Here is a 16,677-nt window from a genome sequence, read left to right on the forward strand (position 1 = left end):
GACACTTGCTGACTTGTATATAGGATCGCCCTATATAAACACTACATTTCCAGAGAGCACTCCAACACATTGCAGTTGCATGAGATATATATAAATATATCATCAAATTAGCATTGTGTTGCTTAATCACTACAATATGTGAGAGTTGCTCCTCCTATTAGGTTAGTTATAAAAGCACTGTGCAAATGTACAGTGTCAGTCCTGCACATATAGAAGAAGGACATGGAGACGTTTGGTAAGTGTTTTGTGCTATTTATTTATTTTTACAATATTTTTTATTATTAATGATTACGGAAAAGTTAAAGTGAAATGTCAGCAAAAGTTTGGACATTTCACCCATATTCACTATTTGGGTGGATTTTCATTGGGGTAGGCGATAATGGTGGTTGCTTTTTAACGGTGCAAAGGGCTTTAGGTGGTTCCTGAGGATTGTATTTTTCGTGTTTGTGTTGCCCTTCTGTGGTATATTTTGCTGCCGTTTGACAGTTTTCTACAGGAAAAAAAGGCTAAAAAAAAAAGTAATCACATTTTGAAAGATACAGTATACTACACAAAAATGTGTTTTTGTTGCCTTATTTTCTTTGTGTGTATTTTATTGTCGTGTGATGGTATTTTAACATATAACAATAAAATACATAAAAATCTAAAAAAAACAAACCATGAATGCATTTGTGTATACTGTCTTTTTACATGTTTTATGGCTACTATTTTTCCTATTTTTTCCTTTCTAAAAAAATAAGGAGCAAAAAGATTAGGAAAAAAACATAGGGAAAAGGGCAAAGACTGTATTACATTCTTTCCTTATTTGTATTTTGTTGTTTTTAGACTATTCCATTTTTTTGCTGTTTTTTAAACTTCTCTTTCCTTCCTTTTTTTAAATACTTTTATAAAATTACTTATTTCTGGGTGCACATTGGGGCTGGATTCAAAGTACCTATGCATTTTTGCCCCTGATGCATTTTCCATTGAAATCAATTAAAAGGCATCAAAATGCATCTCAAAGCATGTATTAAAGGAGAGTTATGAGGCAAGTGATATTCACTCATCCTCATAATCTGAGCTGACCTGGGACAATGAAACTGTCACAGGTCGGCTCAGTAGAACACATACCAGCGCTCGCTCACTTCTCAATCTATCCGTGCAGAGAGCCGTGAGTGACAGTCCTGCAGGGTTTTCCCCTCCCCTGTCCAATCCTCCAGCGCTGACTGGCGGAACAGACGGGGAGGAGGTGGGTACAGCTGGCTCTGCCTCTAGATAGGCCGAGCCAGTTGTCACTCACGCAGCTGGGTGGATCCAGACAGAATTGTCGGGACCCGTTCCGGCTGCGGTGTCTCAGTATACCGCGAGCTGTAGCAGAAGATATGCTCTCACCTCCTGTTCTGGTGACAACTGTAACATTTTGAATTTACTTTGCTAGTGACAAGGGTGACCAGGACAAATAGAAAAGGTAAATCTCCCAAATAGGTGAAAGCAAAGCAATACAAAAACCTGAACAAAGCTCTAATCCTCCTATGCCCAATACAATAGTGAATAGCATAATTTGGGCTATACATGCACTTTAAGGGGGGGCTGTTTTTTACCCAATTCAACACTTCACCTGCCAGAGCATAAAGAAGAAAGCCTGCGTCAGATGTTGTACAGGGCTAAGGGCTCTCTTCCTGCCTCCATGTGAGAGCGCTGGTGTCTAGCAATTGATCACTCAGCAAACCATCATTGAGGATGGGCTGAAAGTATAACATGCCTATACCTGTAAGTACAGAGTATTTGCTCTGAAGAAAAGGGGAGTATATAGAGTTGGGTGGAGGTGGCCACATTTAAATGAACCTTATGACTAGAAGTAATCATCTCCAATAGGGAAGTCAGAAATGGATAAAGATTTAGGGGTCATAGTTGACTGCAGATTAAACAATAGTATGCAATGCCAGGCTGCAGCTAACAAAGCTACCAAAGTACTGTCATGTATTATAAAAGGAATGTACTCAAGAGACAAAGCAATAATTTTGTCACTTTATAGATAACTGCCTTGGCCTCATCTTCAATTTTGATGTCCTCGAGATGGAAAGAGTCCAGAGAAGGGCAACAAAACTAATAAAGCGGCTGGAGGACCAAAGCTATGAGGCAATTTTGCTAAATTTAAACTTGTCACCCAGGAAGTGAGTCGTTAAGAGGACATGATTTTGATGTACAAAATGTTTGATGGCGATGGCAAGATCAGCTATAAACATTTTACTGTAAACTCCATGAAGTAGACTAGAGGCCACCACCTAAAACTGATGGAGAAAAAGTTTACACACAAGGGACGTAGGGGCTTCTTTTCTGTTAGAGTGGTTACATTTTGGAACTCTCTTCCACAAGCAATAGTATCAGCAGACAGTATTGAATCATTCAAAAATCATTTATAGGGTTATTCACAATAGGGTGAAGAGTTTGGAGAAGGCAGGGGGAGTGAACAATCTAGGACAACATATCTGAATTGGAAAGTGAGCTGAATTGGAGAATGTTTCCAAATCAGCTATGTTGTCCTGGATTGTTCACTTCTCCAGCCTTCTCCAAACTCTTCACCCTATTGTGAATAACACACAGGCACAGGTACTCTTAAAGACTAGAACAACCAGGGACTCATATATACACATGCACGCACAAACACACATGTGTTGAACCTGGTGGACCTGTGTATTTATTCAGCCTCAAATACTATGTAACAATGTAAGTACTTAATCTGTCCCAGGTCAGCAATGAAATCCCATTTCTATCAATAACAAGCAAGGCTCCCCTAAATACGAAATCCCATAAGATGGAGCTGTCTATAATAGAAAAACAGGCAGTACAATGTATCAAAAATTTAATGAAAATAAAGAAATAGAAAACAACATTAAACAAAATCGCATAAAAAAACCACCAACTGACAAAGACATTTAAAATCAATAAAAGGCAAGTCCTCCTTAGTATGGCCCGAGTGAAAAAAAGGTGCAGTTGAAAATATATTTTGACCAAATAAATGGTCAAAAAAGTAACTTTAAGCACAAGCGCTGTATAGAAAAAGCAGATACATATGTATCAAATGAAGAGTTACTCACTGTACAGTGTATTTGGATGGTTAGGCAGTCCCTGCAGGAAGTAGTATTGAAGCTGTGTCCACACGATCCAGACTCTGAAATCTGTTTCAATCAATTGTGGTGATATGACCAAGATGGAAATTTGCTGCAAGGTCTCCACACTGACATCCACCTGCAGGGTGATCCACAATCTATGTTGCTGGATGAGGTTTAAAGTTTTTATTCCACACATGCGGGTGCACTTGAAGACGCAGATAGAAGGAAATCCATGAGTCAGATATCACTTGCGTGGCAGGTTGAAAATCTGTCAGTGTTGTCACAGCCGGTATATTAAACACATCGCCGGCTGGGGATCTATCCGTGGGTTCACACAGCAGGCTCTCACAGCGAGTAAATATCCTCCAATAGACAATTGGACGCAGGTTTCCGAGTCCACCACTTCTATGTTGTAGCTTGATTTGCTTATAGTGAGAAAACTTCGAAAAGGACTTCAAACAGCCAGCGCTGCCGAGGAGGTAAATCGTGGGCATACAAGGAGGACTGGATACACGTTATCCCTAACGCGTTTCCCCCTATACACACAGGGGCTTCTTCAGAGGGACGTGTACTGTGTGTCCTGCAGTGGCCAAACATATAGCTCAACTGATGAGGGTTAATGATGTTCAGGTGTCCAGTGTAGTTAATGAGCCGAACAGCGGCTCCATTATTCCAACAACAAAAAATGTCCATTCATAAGAAAAAAGTCCGTTTATGAGGGCGGCCTGTAAAGCCCCATAAGTGCAGATCAAGATAATAAATATCATCATCTTTGTTTGTCTTTGTTCATTGTAGTATCCAATAATGTCCTTAATGAATTCAAGATATATAAATATATGAAAATTGATTTTAAATGTTAGATTTTTGATCTCACAGCTCAGTCCGTCAATGTGCATTTCCCAGAATATGACACACCGGCAGGCCTGCCTAGAGATCGGCAAACGGTGAGAGGTGAACATTTCCCACAGAGAAACAGAAATAAATAAATAAATAAATCTCCCTCGATCTATAGAGGCAGATGCATTAACCTATCGCAAAACAGTGCTACAGCCGGTATGGAGCTGCATCGAGATCAATTTAAATCATAGATGTACGCATATATATTTTCAAGGCATAGTTCATATAAATCATCAAGGCATTAGGTTTTATTTGCACTAAAAATAACTAGTTTCAACTCATAAAGAAAAGTTGGATTAACTAGTAATTCATTGAAACATATAATTTAATGCAAATATGTATATGTATTGGTAAACACCATGTCTGGAGGGGAGGGGGAGAAAAAAAAATCCCATTTCTCTTAGGGAAGGTAACTAGGAACACTGGTTCTCACCTTAGTGAGGCCAGGGTGTGGTTAATTCTCCCAAAACCTTCCATATCCAAACTCTAAAAATAAAACCTTTATATTCATACATTACATAACATAAAAGTTGAGATGGTTCAGGTGGTCCTTATCCATCTTTGCCCATTCTGGTTAGGATGAGTTGTCATTGTCTTCTGCTCCACCTTTGACCTGACCCATGCCATACTGTCCTATAACTCAGGATGTCATAAATGGTACCAGAGGGTAAAACACTTCTTTGTCAGTAGTCAAGAAATCCTTCTCTATGAAAATGGTTTGGTAAAGCAGTCTTTTTTAGTTCAAGCAGCCATTATCCTCTATAGCTGGACCTGGCAATCCAAACTGGCTAAAAAATTGACTGCAGGAGGAATGGAAGATGGAAAGCTTTCCTAAAGCTTAAAAGACCAGGCAGCCAAAACATCTTTATGTCTGAAAATTATCTAAAAATGACCCTGTAATTCCACCATATGTCACATTTGTGTACTTTTTTGGTATATTTTATTGTTATATGTTATAAAAGGTCACATACCAAACTTGATTTAAATCCCAACTAGAGAGAAATATAACTACAATCTATTTGTATTATACATAAGTATGAAAAGATATATAGTAAAATATAAAGAGAGGTTACATACAGAATTGGGATACTTCTAGAAAATAATTCTAAGAATATGGTTTGATGACTAAGTATTGCTTGGAATTATTATTACTAAATTATTTTTGCAGTCAAATGGCATAACTAGGTGTGGTGTGATAGCTGTAACCAATTAAACTTAAACTGGAGTGGTAGCTGGTATATAAAAAAAGGGTTAGCAGCTGTACCAGTACATAAAAATGAGACAGGCTGCCAATACAAATACATCTAAATTCTAAGCATACAACTAAATGCACAGATATAAAATACATATATGGTAGCTGTGCCTGCCAAAAGAATTTGTATTTCTTCATATTCAGTCATGAATTTTAAATAGCTCTGCCACACAGCACTGCCCTGACTCTCGGGGCAGGAGACCTAATTTTTTTCTCTTACTGTTAAGTAATACTTACAGGTCGTTTCCCTCCTCCAGCCTGTGACTGGTCAGTGAAAGAAGACGCATCATATTAATGAGTTTATCTCTCTGTCTCTATGCTCTCTTCTCTATGACCACACTCTTATCTGGCTCCTTATCCATCTTTGCCCATTCTGGTTAGGATGAGTTGTCATTGTCTTCTGCTCCACCTTTGACCTGACCCATGCCATACTGTCCAATAACTCAGGATGTCATTAATGGTACCAGGGGGTAAAAGACTTATTTGTCAGTAGTCAAGAAATCCTTCTCTATGAAAATGGTGTGGTAAAGCAGTCTCTTTTAGTTCAAGCAGCCATTATCCTCTATAGCTGGACCTGGCAATCCAAACTGGCTAAAAAATTGACTGCAGGAGGAATGGAAGATGGAAAGCTTTCCTAAAGCTTAACAGACCAGGCAGCCAAAACATCTATACGTCTCACAGTTATCTAGAAATGACCCTCCAATTTACCATATGGCAAATGTTTGCAGTTTTTTGGTATATTTTATTGTTATATGTTATAAAATATTACATAATAAACTTGATTTAAATCTCAACTACCAGAAAAACATTTGACTACAATCTATTTGGACTATACATAAGTACTATACTATACTATACTTTACTATACTACAGGGCTCAAAATTTCAGGCCCTGAGCTACTAGCCAGGCCTTAAGAGTTACTCGCCACCAGTTGCAGCCCAATGTCCATATATCCTATATGAATGATGCAATTAATTTGAAAGTAAAGTGCTACAACAAAAGGAACATTTTTGGCCCCCCATGAGCCTTTTGCTGTAATGTGCTAGTATGCACAGGATCCGAGGTATGCACTGGCAGACTTGCCTAACAAGAGATGCCTTCCAGCGCTACTTTGTTAGTGCTTCCTTCTATCATTGGCACTCCAGGGGTTCAAAGTCTTCAACCTCTTGAATGGCAGGGGTTGGGATAACCAAATCATGCTCTCAGAAATTACTTTGTACCTGCACAGAACCATACTGCGCATGTGCGGCTCGGTGTGCACTAAAAATGTTTTTTTTTAAATGCTGGCAGGTAGGAAGAAGAATTTGACAGAAGAGACCTACAGAATCCCTTCTTCATTAAAAGCCTACATGTCAGTTTTTTGTTGTTGTTTTTTAAAATTCTACTTTCAGTAAAACATACAAGTTGTGCCTGTCCCCAGCCTGTGGTCAGTCGGCGATGGAGAAGCAGCTGTCTGACATTCTGCTCTCTCCAGGGGTGTATCTACTGCAAGGCAAACTAGGCATTTGCCTAGGGCAGCACTTTCCAGGGGGTGCCAAAAAATGCTGCCCCCAAACCAGTTAGATAAGAGAAAATAAATACATTATATTATAAATTATTCATAAATGGCTGCCAGTACTCCTGGACCTGGTGGTGCTTCTTTGACTGGGGGACCAACGTGTTCACCTATGCAGCCTACTCCTACATATATGCCGGTGGCAGCTCCTTCCTCTTCCTGGTCAACATGCTGTGCAATGTATTGGTGTGTGTGACTTTCGTCCGAATGCGCTGGCAGTTTGTGCGCCGGACCTCCCTGGGAAACCGGCACCCAAATCTCTGACTTCAGGCAGCGAAGGAGCTTCCGCAGGACCCCGGGGCTGAGATCCGGATGGCCATTGTGCTCATCGGCACCTCCGTGGTGGTGAGTCCGGGGAAGTGCAGCCTATAAGCTCCATGCCGGGTTATGTCTCTAGAGCGGGGCAAGCTACAGCATAGGGGAAGAATCAGTTTGGCCGTCTTCCGTTCTCCCCGGCCAGAGAAGACAGAGCGATCGTCGCAGAAGCAGCGGCAGTTTCACCCCCGTCCTGCCGGCCGCGAACAACCCGCCGATGGATTTCCACTCGCCCCGTCGCAGTTTTCACTCTCCAATTGCGAGGGGGCGAGTGGAAATTTTGAGCCCTGCTATACTATACCGCAGTCAATTGCATAACTGGGTGTGGTTTAATAGCTGTAACCAGTGGTGGCGAACCTTGGCACTCCAGCTGTGCCAAAACTACAAATCCCAAGATGCATCTGCCTCTGGGAGTTATGTCTGTGGTTGTCAGAGCCTTGCAATGCCTCATGGGACTTGTAGTTCCAAAACAGCTGGAGTGCCAAGGTTCGCCATCACTGGCTGTAACCAATTACCTTTTACTGGACTGGTAGCTGGTATAAAAAAAAGGGTTGGCAGCTGTACCAGTACATAAAAATGAGGCAGGATCCAATATAACAGAAAATTGTATACTTACTAGGGATGCACCGATACTAGTATCGGTATCGGTGCCGATTCCCAGTATTTGGGCAAGTACTGAATGGGCAAGGCAGCCATTCTTTTTTCTGTCTTCACTGCTCAAGCCGGTTAAGGTTAGCACTTGTTACAAGAATGGCTGTCTTGGGAGGCGTGCTTTATTTTATAGTATAACTGGTCCTGTGATTGGGCGGGGGCGGAGCCATACCCATTCATATGCTGCCATGTGGGTGTCAGGAAAAAGAAATCTAAATGCTAAGCATACAACTAAATGCACAGATATAAAATACATATATGGTAACCGTGCCTGCCAAAAGGATTTGTATTTCTGTCCATCCACTCATGAATTTTAAATAGCTCTGCCACACAGCACTGCCCTGACTGCCAGGGCAGGAGTTCTGAATTTTCTTCTGCTACTGTTAAGTAATTCTTACAGGTCTTGTCCCTCCTCCAGCCTGTGACTGGTCAGTGAAAGAAAAAGCATCAAATAGATGAGTTTATCTCTCTGTCACTCTGCTTTCTTCTCTCCATGACCACACTCTGGCTCCTTGTGCTGCTTCTCCCATCTGCTCATCCAATCTGAACTCTGCTATACATGGACTGTAAGGTGCTGCTGCCAGGTCATATTCAAGTACTCACAGTGCTTGCATATAAAAATACCTTACATAGCAGTACAACTATACTTTTGGTATACTCATTTATGTTGTCCTTTAAGTCATACTCCCACCACCACAGATGCAGCCCACGTGTTCTGACACTTTATTTTGTACCTATTACAGCGATTCTGTCCACACGGCTTCAATTTCTGATAGCATCCCCATTGGGTCCTCTTCATCCTGCACATTCGCACCATTCATTCCCATAAAGAGAGCAGTAATCCTAAGGACTGCTAGGGGCCACCATAGACGTGGTGGGGATGCTTTTGGAAGACCACATCCAAAGCTAAAATGACTCATTAACAGAGAACTCTATTCAAACCATTTGTTTAGGTTTTTTTTTTATAGAGCAGAACAAGTTCAGAACTTCAGTCAGATTTTTATTGTTATTGGTGTCCCTGTTGGGGATTTCTTGTTGAGATGGCAAATGTAGGGTAAGTCTCTTCACGGTGAAAACCAGTAGCAATAAAACCCCCAACAGATATTTAGGCAGCAAACAAGGGACTAAAGTGGAGTTACGCCAAAACAATAATATTATAATATAGTATACCAGTCCCCAGGGTTTCAACAAAACTATTCAAAATATGGATGTCCCCAAGATTAAAGAAATCCCTTACTCGGAGCTGGTTCGGTAAACAGGTAGAAAATATATAATTTATCAAATTGAATATTTTATCGTAGAAAAACTTAAACAATACATCCACGTGGATGTATTGTTTAAGTTTTTCTACGATTAAATATTCAATTTGACGTGGATGTATTGTTTAAGTTTTTCTACGATTAAATATTCAATTTGATAAATTATATATTTTCTACCTGTTTACTGAACCAGCTCCGAGTAAGGGATTTCTTTAATCTTGGGGACATCCATATTTTGAATAGTTTTCAACAGATATTTGGCCCTTTTTCACTCTATCCAGAATTATCCAGTTTAATTAATAATGGATAAGATTGGTTTTAGTGGAAACATTATAGGAAAATATTCATCCTATGCTTCATACCTCAGGTGACAGTGCTGGAGGCCAGTAACCGAGTAGGGGGTCGTGTACTCACCTATAGAGACCCAGAGGGCTGGTATGGAGAACGGGGACCCATGCGTATTCCACCGTCTCACAGGTAACTATAAAAGACTCTTTTGTATTTATATTTTACATGTAATTTTCATAAATTCACCTTTGTACCTACTGAAAATCCAAAACTAAGGCTGCCAATTCATTGAGGATTCAGATTTTCATGTTAACGCCCACACTATATAATGCTCCATCCTATCAGTAAGTGCAGAGTCCAACTCTTTCCCAGAAAGCCTTGTGAACCTTAGTATTTGAAAACTGTGAAACGTGCATTTGTTTATTTTTATAGGATTGCACGGGAATATGTGCGTCAGCATGGGTTGAAGACAAACCCCTTCATCTCATCTGATGAAGACAACGTATATTTGTTCAATAACATGAGGCAACTACAGAAGCATGTTAGTAAGGCACCAAACCTGTTTGGGTTTACATTGAGACCTGAGGAAGAAGGAAAATCCATGGATGACCTATATTCTGAAGTCGCATTTAAGATAACCACTGGTTCCCAGAATACGAAATATCCTTAGTATTGGTATTGTCATGGGTAACAGGGAACTGCTGGCTCTATCTAAAGGTTTTGTGGGGCTCCTGGAGTGAAGGCACGTGATGACAGGAGTATTGCATAAATCCAGCACTGAGCAGGTACAGAATAGTAGAGCAGGTGTAGGGTTAGACCAGTCCGATAACAGTATATCGTATTGCCAGCTAGAGGTAAGTGGTTCTAAGTGGGGTGCATGTACCAGAAACACCCGCTTCTTACGAGAGTTACTGAAGATATGGATAGACTTGTGCAAAAGTACAACTCCCAATATAAGCCTACCTAGACAATTGAAGGCCCACATGAGACAGGAAGAGTCAGAGTGCCAGAATGCATTGCATGCAGACAAAAGCAGATGGGAGTCATGACTAGGAGGAAAAACAGCATACAAATACAGAGACAAAGCCAATGCAAATCTAGTCTCCATTGTAACTTCTCACATTTTCTTTTTTAGTTTGTAAAAAGAAAAATTTGGACACAACTGTTCTGCAATCTTGAACCAGTTTGACAAAGCTTCTCTCCAGGTAACATAATTAGGCCATGACAATAGCCTACTTGCAATGGAAATGTTAGTTTGCAGTCAGTGTTAAGGTTCGATGTTTGCATGTATGTTCTGTGACCACCACGTGTACTGCATTGTGCTGACATTATAAAGAGTATCTTTACTTTTGTAAATACATTTGCTCCTTTATTGTAACCAGAGATACCCAGAAAATTAACTTATGTAACTTCTTGAATTTCCTTTCACTGTGCTTTGACTGCTTTTATCACAGTCACAGGCCAATGTGAATATTTGCATTGTTTACATTCAGACTGCCTGCATCTTCACTAAAACTAGAATGAGTAACACAATATTGTACTGACAGGTACTTGCCATAGTTACATAGTTACATAGTATTTGGGGTTGAATAAAGACATACGTCCATCAAGTCCAACCCATATAAGTAACCATATATGGCCCATATAGGCCATAAGCTTTATGATTATGTATCTTTGGTGCAATGCGTGTCAAGGTATCTTGTGATTCCTGCTGATATTCTGAGTGTTATTTTCAAATAAGCCTCCTATTTATTGGCAAGTACCAGTGCAGACCGACTCTTCTTCCTCATTTTCTTCTGCATTGGTGGCAGGGATGTGCTCCTGTGAGTGTCTTGCAGGCTAGATAGTGGCCACAAATTACAGGGAAGAGCTAAGTACAAGAAAGGCATCTGCGACACACACCTGTTTTATTTAAAGGAGAACTATGAGGTAAGTGATTTCCACTCACCTCATAGTTCTAGCCGACCTGTGACAATGAGACTGTCACAGGTCGGCTCAGTAGATCGGGAGGTGAGCGAACAGATACCGGCATTCGCTCACCTCTCGATCCTGTCACGGCTGATTGCCGTGACAGGGGAGGGGCTGGGTTACCCCCTCCCCGCTCCTATATGCCAGCGCTGACTGGGGGAACGAACGGGGGAGGGGGCGGGTACAGCTGGCTCTGCCTTTAGATAGGCAAAGCCAGCTGTCAGTCACACAGCTGGGCGGATCCCGGCACAATTGTCGGGATCCGCTTCAGCTGCGGCGTCTCAGTATACCGGGAGCTACAGCTCGCGGTATACTGAGCCTAGGGTGACGGGAGGACGCTAACTAGCGTCCTCCCGTCACCCTAGGCTCAGGAGAACTATGGGGAAAAGACTTAACCCCATAGTTCTCCTTTAATGTGTCCAGTGCAGGTGCCATATTGTAAAGGTCAATTCTCTGCTGCACTAAACTCATGTAATCACTGGAGATCACCAACTGCTGGAAGCAGAATGTCCCTGCATACAGTCAGCAGTATTGAGAGCAAAACTATAAGTTGACTGAGCACAGGGATTTCTCTAGATGTGTATTTTGCTCTACACATTTGCATGTCTGCAACTGTCAACTGAGATAAAAATTGGGCAGGATGTTGCCAAATTTACATAAGGGCTGTCGGCTTGGTTGCAATGTCCAGTAATTATTTTTTACATTGTTAACAAGGCAAGTTATCATCCTAGTAAAATTTTCATGCCATGTTCTTATTTCTCTCTGAAATAGTCCGTCCTGTTTGATGAAGGACATTTGAAAATAAGATGCATACATGCCTCGTATTTCTCATATTTCCTCTAAAAATATGTACAAATCCCAAAGGCTAAAGGGACCACCAAAACTGAGGTCACAATATGAAATTGGAAAGTCTACTACCAGCTCTAAAAAAAGAAAAAGGATACAAGGTGCTATACTGTTCACAAGCACTACAAATATAGAGTTAAAATCTATCAAGTAAACTCCAAATGAAAATAAAAGAGTCTTCAAGTGAAGTGCCACTAAAAGGAATTTGGGGCAACACCTACTGACATTACCCACTCTCATGTTTCGAGTTGGTTGGACTTGCTGTAGGTAATATCAAAGAGGCAAAGTTGTTTGACACGAAATGGGGGTGGCCATTGAGTTCCAGGGAAAAAGTCAAAATTTGGCCTGGGATTTGGGGGGTGCCAAATAAAGCTATACAGGGATAAGTATGGTACCTTGTAGGTTATGTGGCCAGTATAGCAGCACACAGATGGTGGATATTGTACTTTGAGGGCACTAACCCATAGCAATCAACCAGAATCCATATTGTAATGGCGTGGCTTCTGCAAAGTAAATTCTGATTGATTGCTATTGGTTACTGTATTTAAAGTGACACTAAACTCAGGAGTTACATCTTAAGAATACATTCAAGTACCTTAACTATTAACAAAAATGTATTTTATTTGTGTGTCACTCAGCTGTATATCCTCAAATCATCTCTGAATTGGTGCTTACACTGTCCTTCTGGAGGGTGGCTACTTTTGTTCCTCATGGTCCCTGTGTGTGTTCCAAAGTAGCAACTGCTCCAAGCAGACTCCCATGATGGACTACAATCTCATGTTTAGTTTACTGATTTGTATTGAGATTGTAGTCTTTAACGAGAGCGAGCTTGGAGCTGTGACTACTTACGTCCAGGAAGTAACAGGAAGTAAGAGGAAAACTTTGCAAAGTGATAAGGAATCCCCTCTTAGACAGTTGTCACCGGAACAAGTGCCTCATTGAAACATTTACCCTTACCTCCTGTTCTGGTGACACCTGTAAAATGTAGGATTTTCCATCACTTTATTTCAGTTAAAAATGTATAGGGGTTGTATCCCAAAAAAAATGTTTTGGCTAGAGTCACACGTTAAATTGCTACATTATTATAATTAAAAGACTTGCAGATAAATATGACCTTATTGATAAATATTCTATTTCACCAGGTTGGATGAGATCACTGGAGGTTTCGATCAATTGCCTTTGGCCGTTGCTAAAGGTTTGGGTAACGTGATCAGAGTGAATTCTCCTGTAGTTAATGTCACGAGGAATGGAAAATCGGTGATTGTCCAGTACCGAAAAGATAAGTCCACCCCTCCCACCAACATGACTACGTCATCATAACTTCTACTGCGAAGGCAACCAAACATATTAAGTTCAGTCCTCCTCTGAGCAGTGACAAAAATGTTGCAATCAGTTATGTTCACTATGCAAGTGCAACAAAAATCTTACTGAGCTGCACATAGTCGATGGGAGAAGTATTACCGATCACCCATCATGTTATGTCTATTACCCAAGTCACAATTTTACTGGAGGAAGAGGTGTTCTCCTTGCATCATACACTTTCGCGGATGAGTCGGACTTCTTCCTTGCCCTCAGTGATGAAGAGTGCGCTGATGTCATTTTTGAAGACTTGGCTGCCATCCACAGGAGACCAGAGGAGGAGCTCCGACGCCTCTGCCCTAATGTCGTGGTAAAGAAGTGGAGTTTGGATCGATATTCTATGGGAGCATTCGCTGATTTCATCCCGTACCAGTATACTCACCTGTATGAGCACCTGTCTCAACCTGAAGGCAGGATATATTTTGGTGGGGAACACACGTTAGCTCCTCATGGTTGGATAGACATGTAGTGTTCAAATATATGGCGGGAAGTATAAATATAGATCTACCCAAATATATGTATTGATATTTATCTGCGTTGTGAAATTCCAGGCAACCTCAGTACTTTTCCAGAGAGTAGCGTTTAATCCAACAAAAGGCAGATGAACAGGAACATTCCAACAGAGTAATACAGAGTAATGATAAAATAAAGTAAATTAATGAAGATTCCCAGTGAGTACCCTTCTCTATACCATCTCTCTCTCTCTCCCTCCCTTCCTTTCCTCCATTTCAGTCTCTCCTTGATATACGCATTTTTCTCATTCACCAAAATGTGGAAGAAGCTGATTGGTTGACCAGAAAAAAAACCTTTGATCTTGTTGTTACCAATCAGGTCCTTGATTCCCATCTACACTGGAACAATTGCATCTCCATTGAAATGCTTTCAGCTATCACTTGCCTTATTGTCTGACACCAATTGCATTGTTTATATGTAATTACAAACACAAGGCCCTGCTGGTGCCACCAAACATCCTAACAATCCCATTAACATAGGCCTCTCCCTTTCTGCATATTGTTTGTGGGGGAAGAGTTTGTTATTTATTGTCCAAATATTTGACCTTCCCTTTTAGATAGAACATGCTAAACAGCTGGGACAGGGGCCTTATGCATTTCTTCTGTGAGTTTAATTGTCCCAAGGAATTCTTTTAATGTGGAATTAAATCTTAGATCACAATCAGAGATATACACACACATATATAATATAAGAACCCAAGTGAATATCCTACAAGACACAGCTATCAAAAGCGGCCTGAAGGCTGCAAAATCTGTTCACGAAGACGCCAACACCTTTCTCCACAGATAATTTAACTGCATATGTGTATGCATGTCAATATTCATCATTTATGGAAGTATATATTCTAAGTCAAGCAGAGTACTTTAAAAATTAAAAACAATTTTAAAAAATATATCTTGGTGACAGATAAATACAATCATCATTCTTTATAACTAGATATCCGTGTATTAATTTAGGCCAAGTGCACAGGGGAATTTTTAAACAGTTTAAAGATGTTCAAGAGAACCAGTCTTGGCTGGACATATGTTAGAATCATAAGAATATTTCTAAACATTTATACTTGTGAAGGTGCACACATCAACATTTTATATCTGCCCCCTTAAAAAAGTTACTTAATTTGTTTGCAGCTAGAAACATGATTCAGAAGGTCAGAGGTCACCTGAAGTCTGATTGTTGCTGCTATGTCCATTTTCACCTCACACACTTCTAGATGCATGCAATTTAAATAAAACTAAAACAGGGGAGAAATAATACATATTCATATCTAAGGCTGCACAATTATGACAGTTTAAGACTTGCATCAGCCCCACCAGGAGTAGTAATCGGAGTAGTAATCTTTAAAAAGGAATGTGAAGGTAGGTATAAGTAAAGTCTTTCTATATTGTGTAACGTGCAGTTATGCTCTTCATATTGGTGAATTATACAGCCTTACAGTAAGATGCTGCATCATTTTTCAAAGGTTGTGTAACCAATCACAGTTACTTTGTTCTTGTCTTTGAATCAATATAGAATCCACACCAGTCACCACCCAGAAAGATAGCAATCTTGTTTTGTAGCCCTCACCCAATATCCACTTTACCTTGACTAAATCTGCTCTTGGTAAGCTCCTCGCTACACGGCTCAATATAACTAGGACAATGTATACAGTAGATGTCTGGCTGCATTGCTTACCGTATTTCCCCCACAAGTTCCAAAGTGGGTGCTTGTAATGACTGTGGGTGGCAACGCTGGCAATCAAATTTCAGAGATACGCTATGTCACCAGCACACCAAATTGATTTTTCAAAATGGAAAAATGTCCATTTATTGATTCTTGCTGTCTCTTAATTACAAGTGCTTTCGGGACCACGCAGGGTCACCTTTATCAGGCAGCATATTGCTTGTATTTGATAGACAGCATGCTTCAATAAATGGATGTTTTTCTGTTTTGAATAGTCAACTCGGTGTGCTGGTGACATATCTCTGAAATTCCATCTAACTAGGGGGCCCAACTGGTGGGTTATTTGGTTACTGTGCAGTTGAGGGTTTGCAAACTTATTTTATCCAATGAAAAGGGGGCCAAAACACTGAGTGCTGTCCTTATCATTCCAAAGCTTCTACAGCCGGCTGCACCCCCTTGTATTACATGTTTATATTGCTTCTTATTGCTCACTTGTTAATTGGTAGGAATAATGCCTGACTTTTACCATCAGGTATTCTTTATAATGACAGTCGATATGTCCTGCACAGGCACTGGTAGGCGAAGAGCCCAAAGGCAGAAGAGGACTGACCTAAAATGACAACTTAATTTCCCTCTAGACATCTACCCTCCCACTCTTCCATGTGCAACTTGCTTTAGAGCTAGATGTGAATTGATGAGTGCAATTGCCATTTGTTTCACTTACTAGCTTTAAAGTATGATGCACATGGAAGGGCTTTACCAGCTATTAAGGGAGGTTAAAGTGACATTAAAGTAAAAAACTTCTTTCTCTCCCCCAATGTTAATTAAAGCATTTACCTTAAATTATGTTTCTTAATCTGATCTTCTTCTTAACTGTCCTTTTCAGCCTTCACTCCAGCACTGCGGCGGGTCTCCAATCCAGGACTGAATCCTCTGTCCTCAGTGGCGTAACCAGAGTTATGGGCGCCCGGGGCAGAACATTTTTTTTCGCCCCCCCCCCCCCCCCCCCCCCCCCACAAAGCA

The 16,677-nt window shown here is 40.6% G+C and overlaps 1 pseudogene; it reads left to right on the forward strand.

Moving 5' to 3' along the window:
- Window positions 1-222: 222 nt before the first annotated feature.
- LOC108791769 lies at window positions 223-14,784 on the forward strand (annotated as a pseudogene).
- The last annotated feature ends 1,893 nt before the right edge of the window (window positions 14,785-16,677 follow it).

This window comes from Nanorana parkeri, unplaced genomic scaffold (assembly GCF_000935625.1).
Source record: "Nanorana parkeri isolate BGI_ZX_2015 unplaced genomic scaffold, ASM93562v1 scaffold573, whole genome shotgun sequence".
NCBI lineage: Eukaryota > Metazoa > Chordata > Amphibia > Anura > Dicroglossidae > Nanorana > Nanorana parkeri.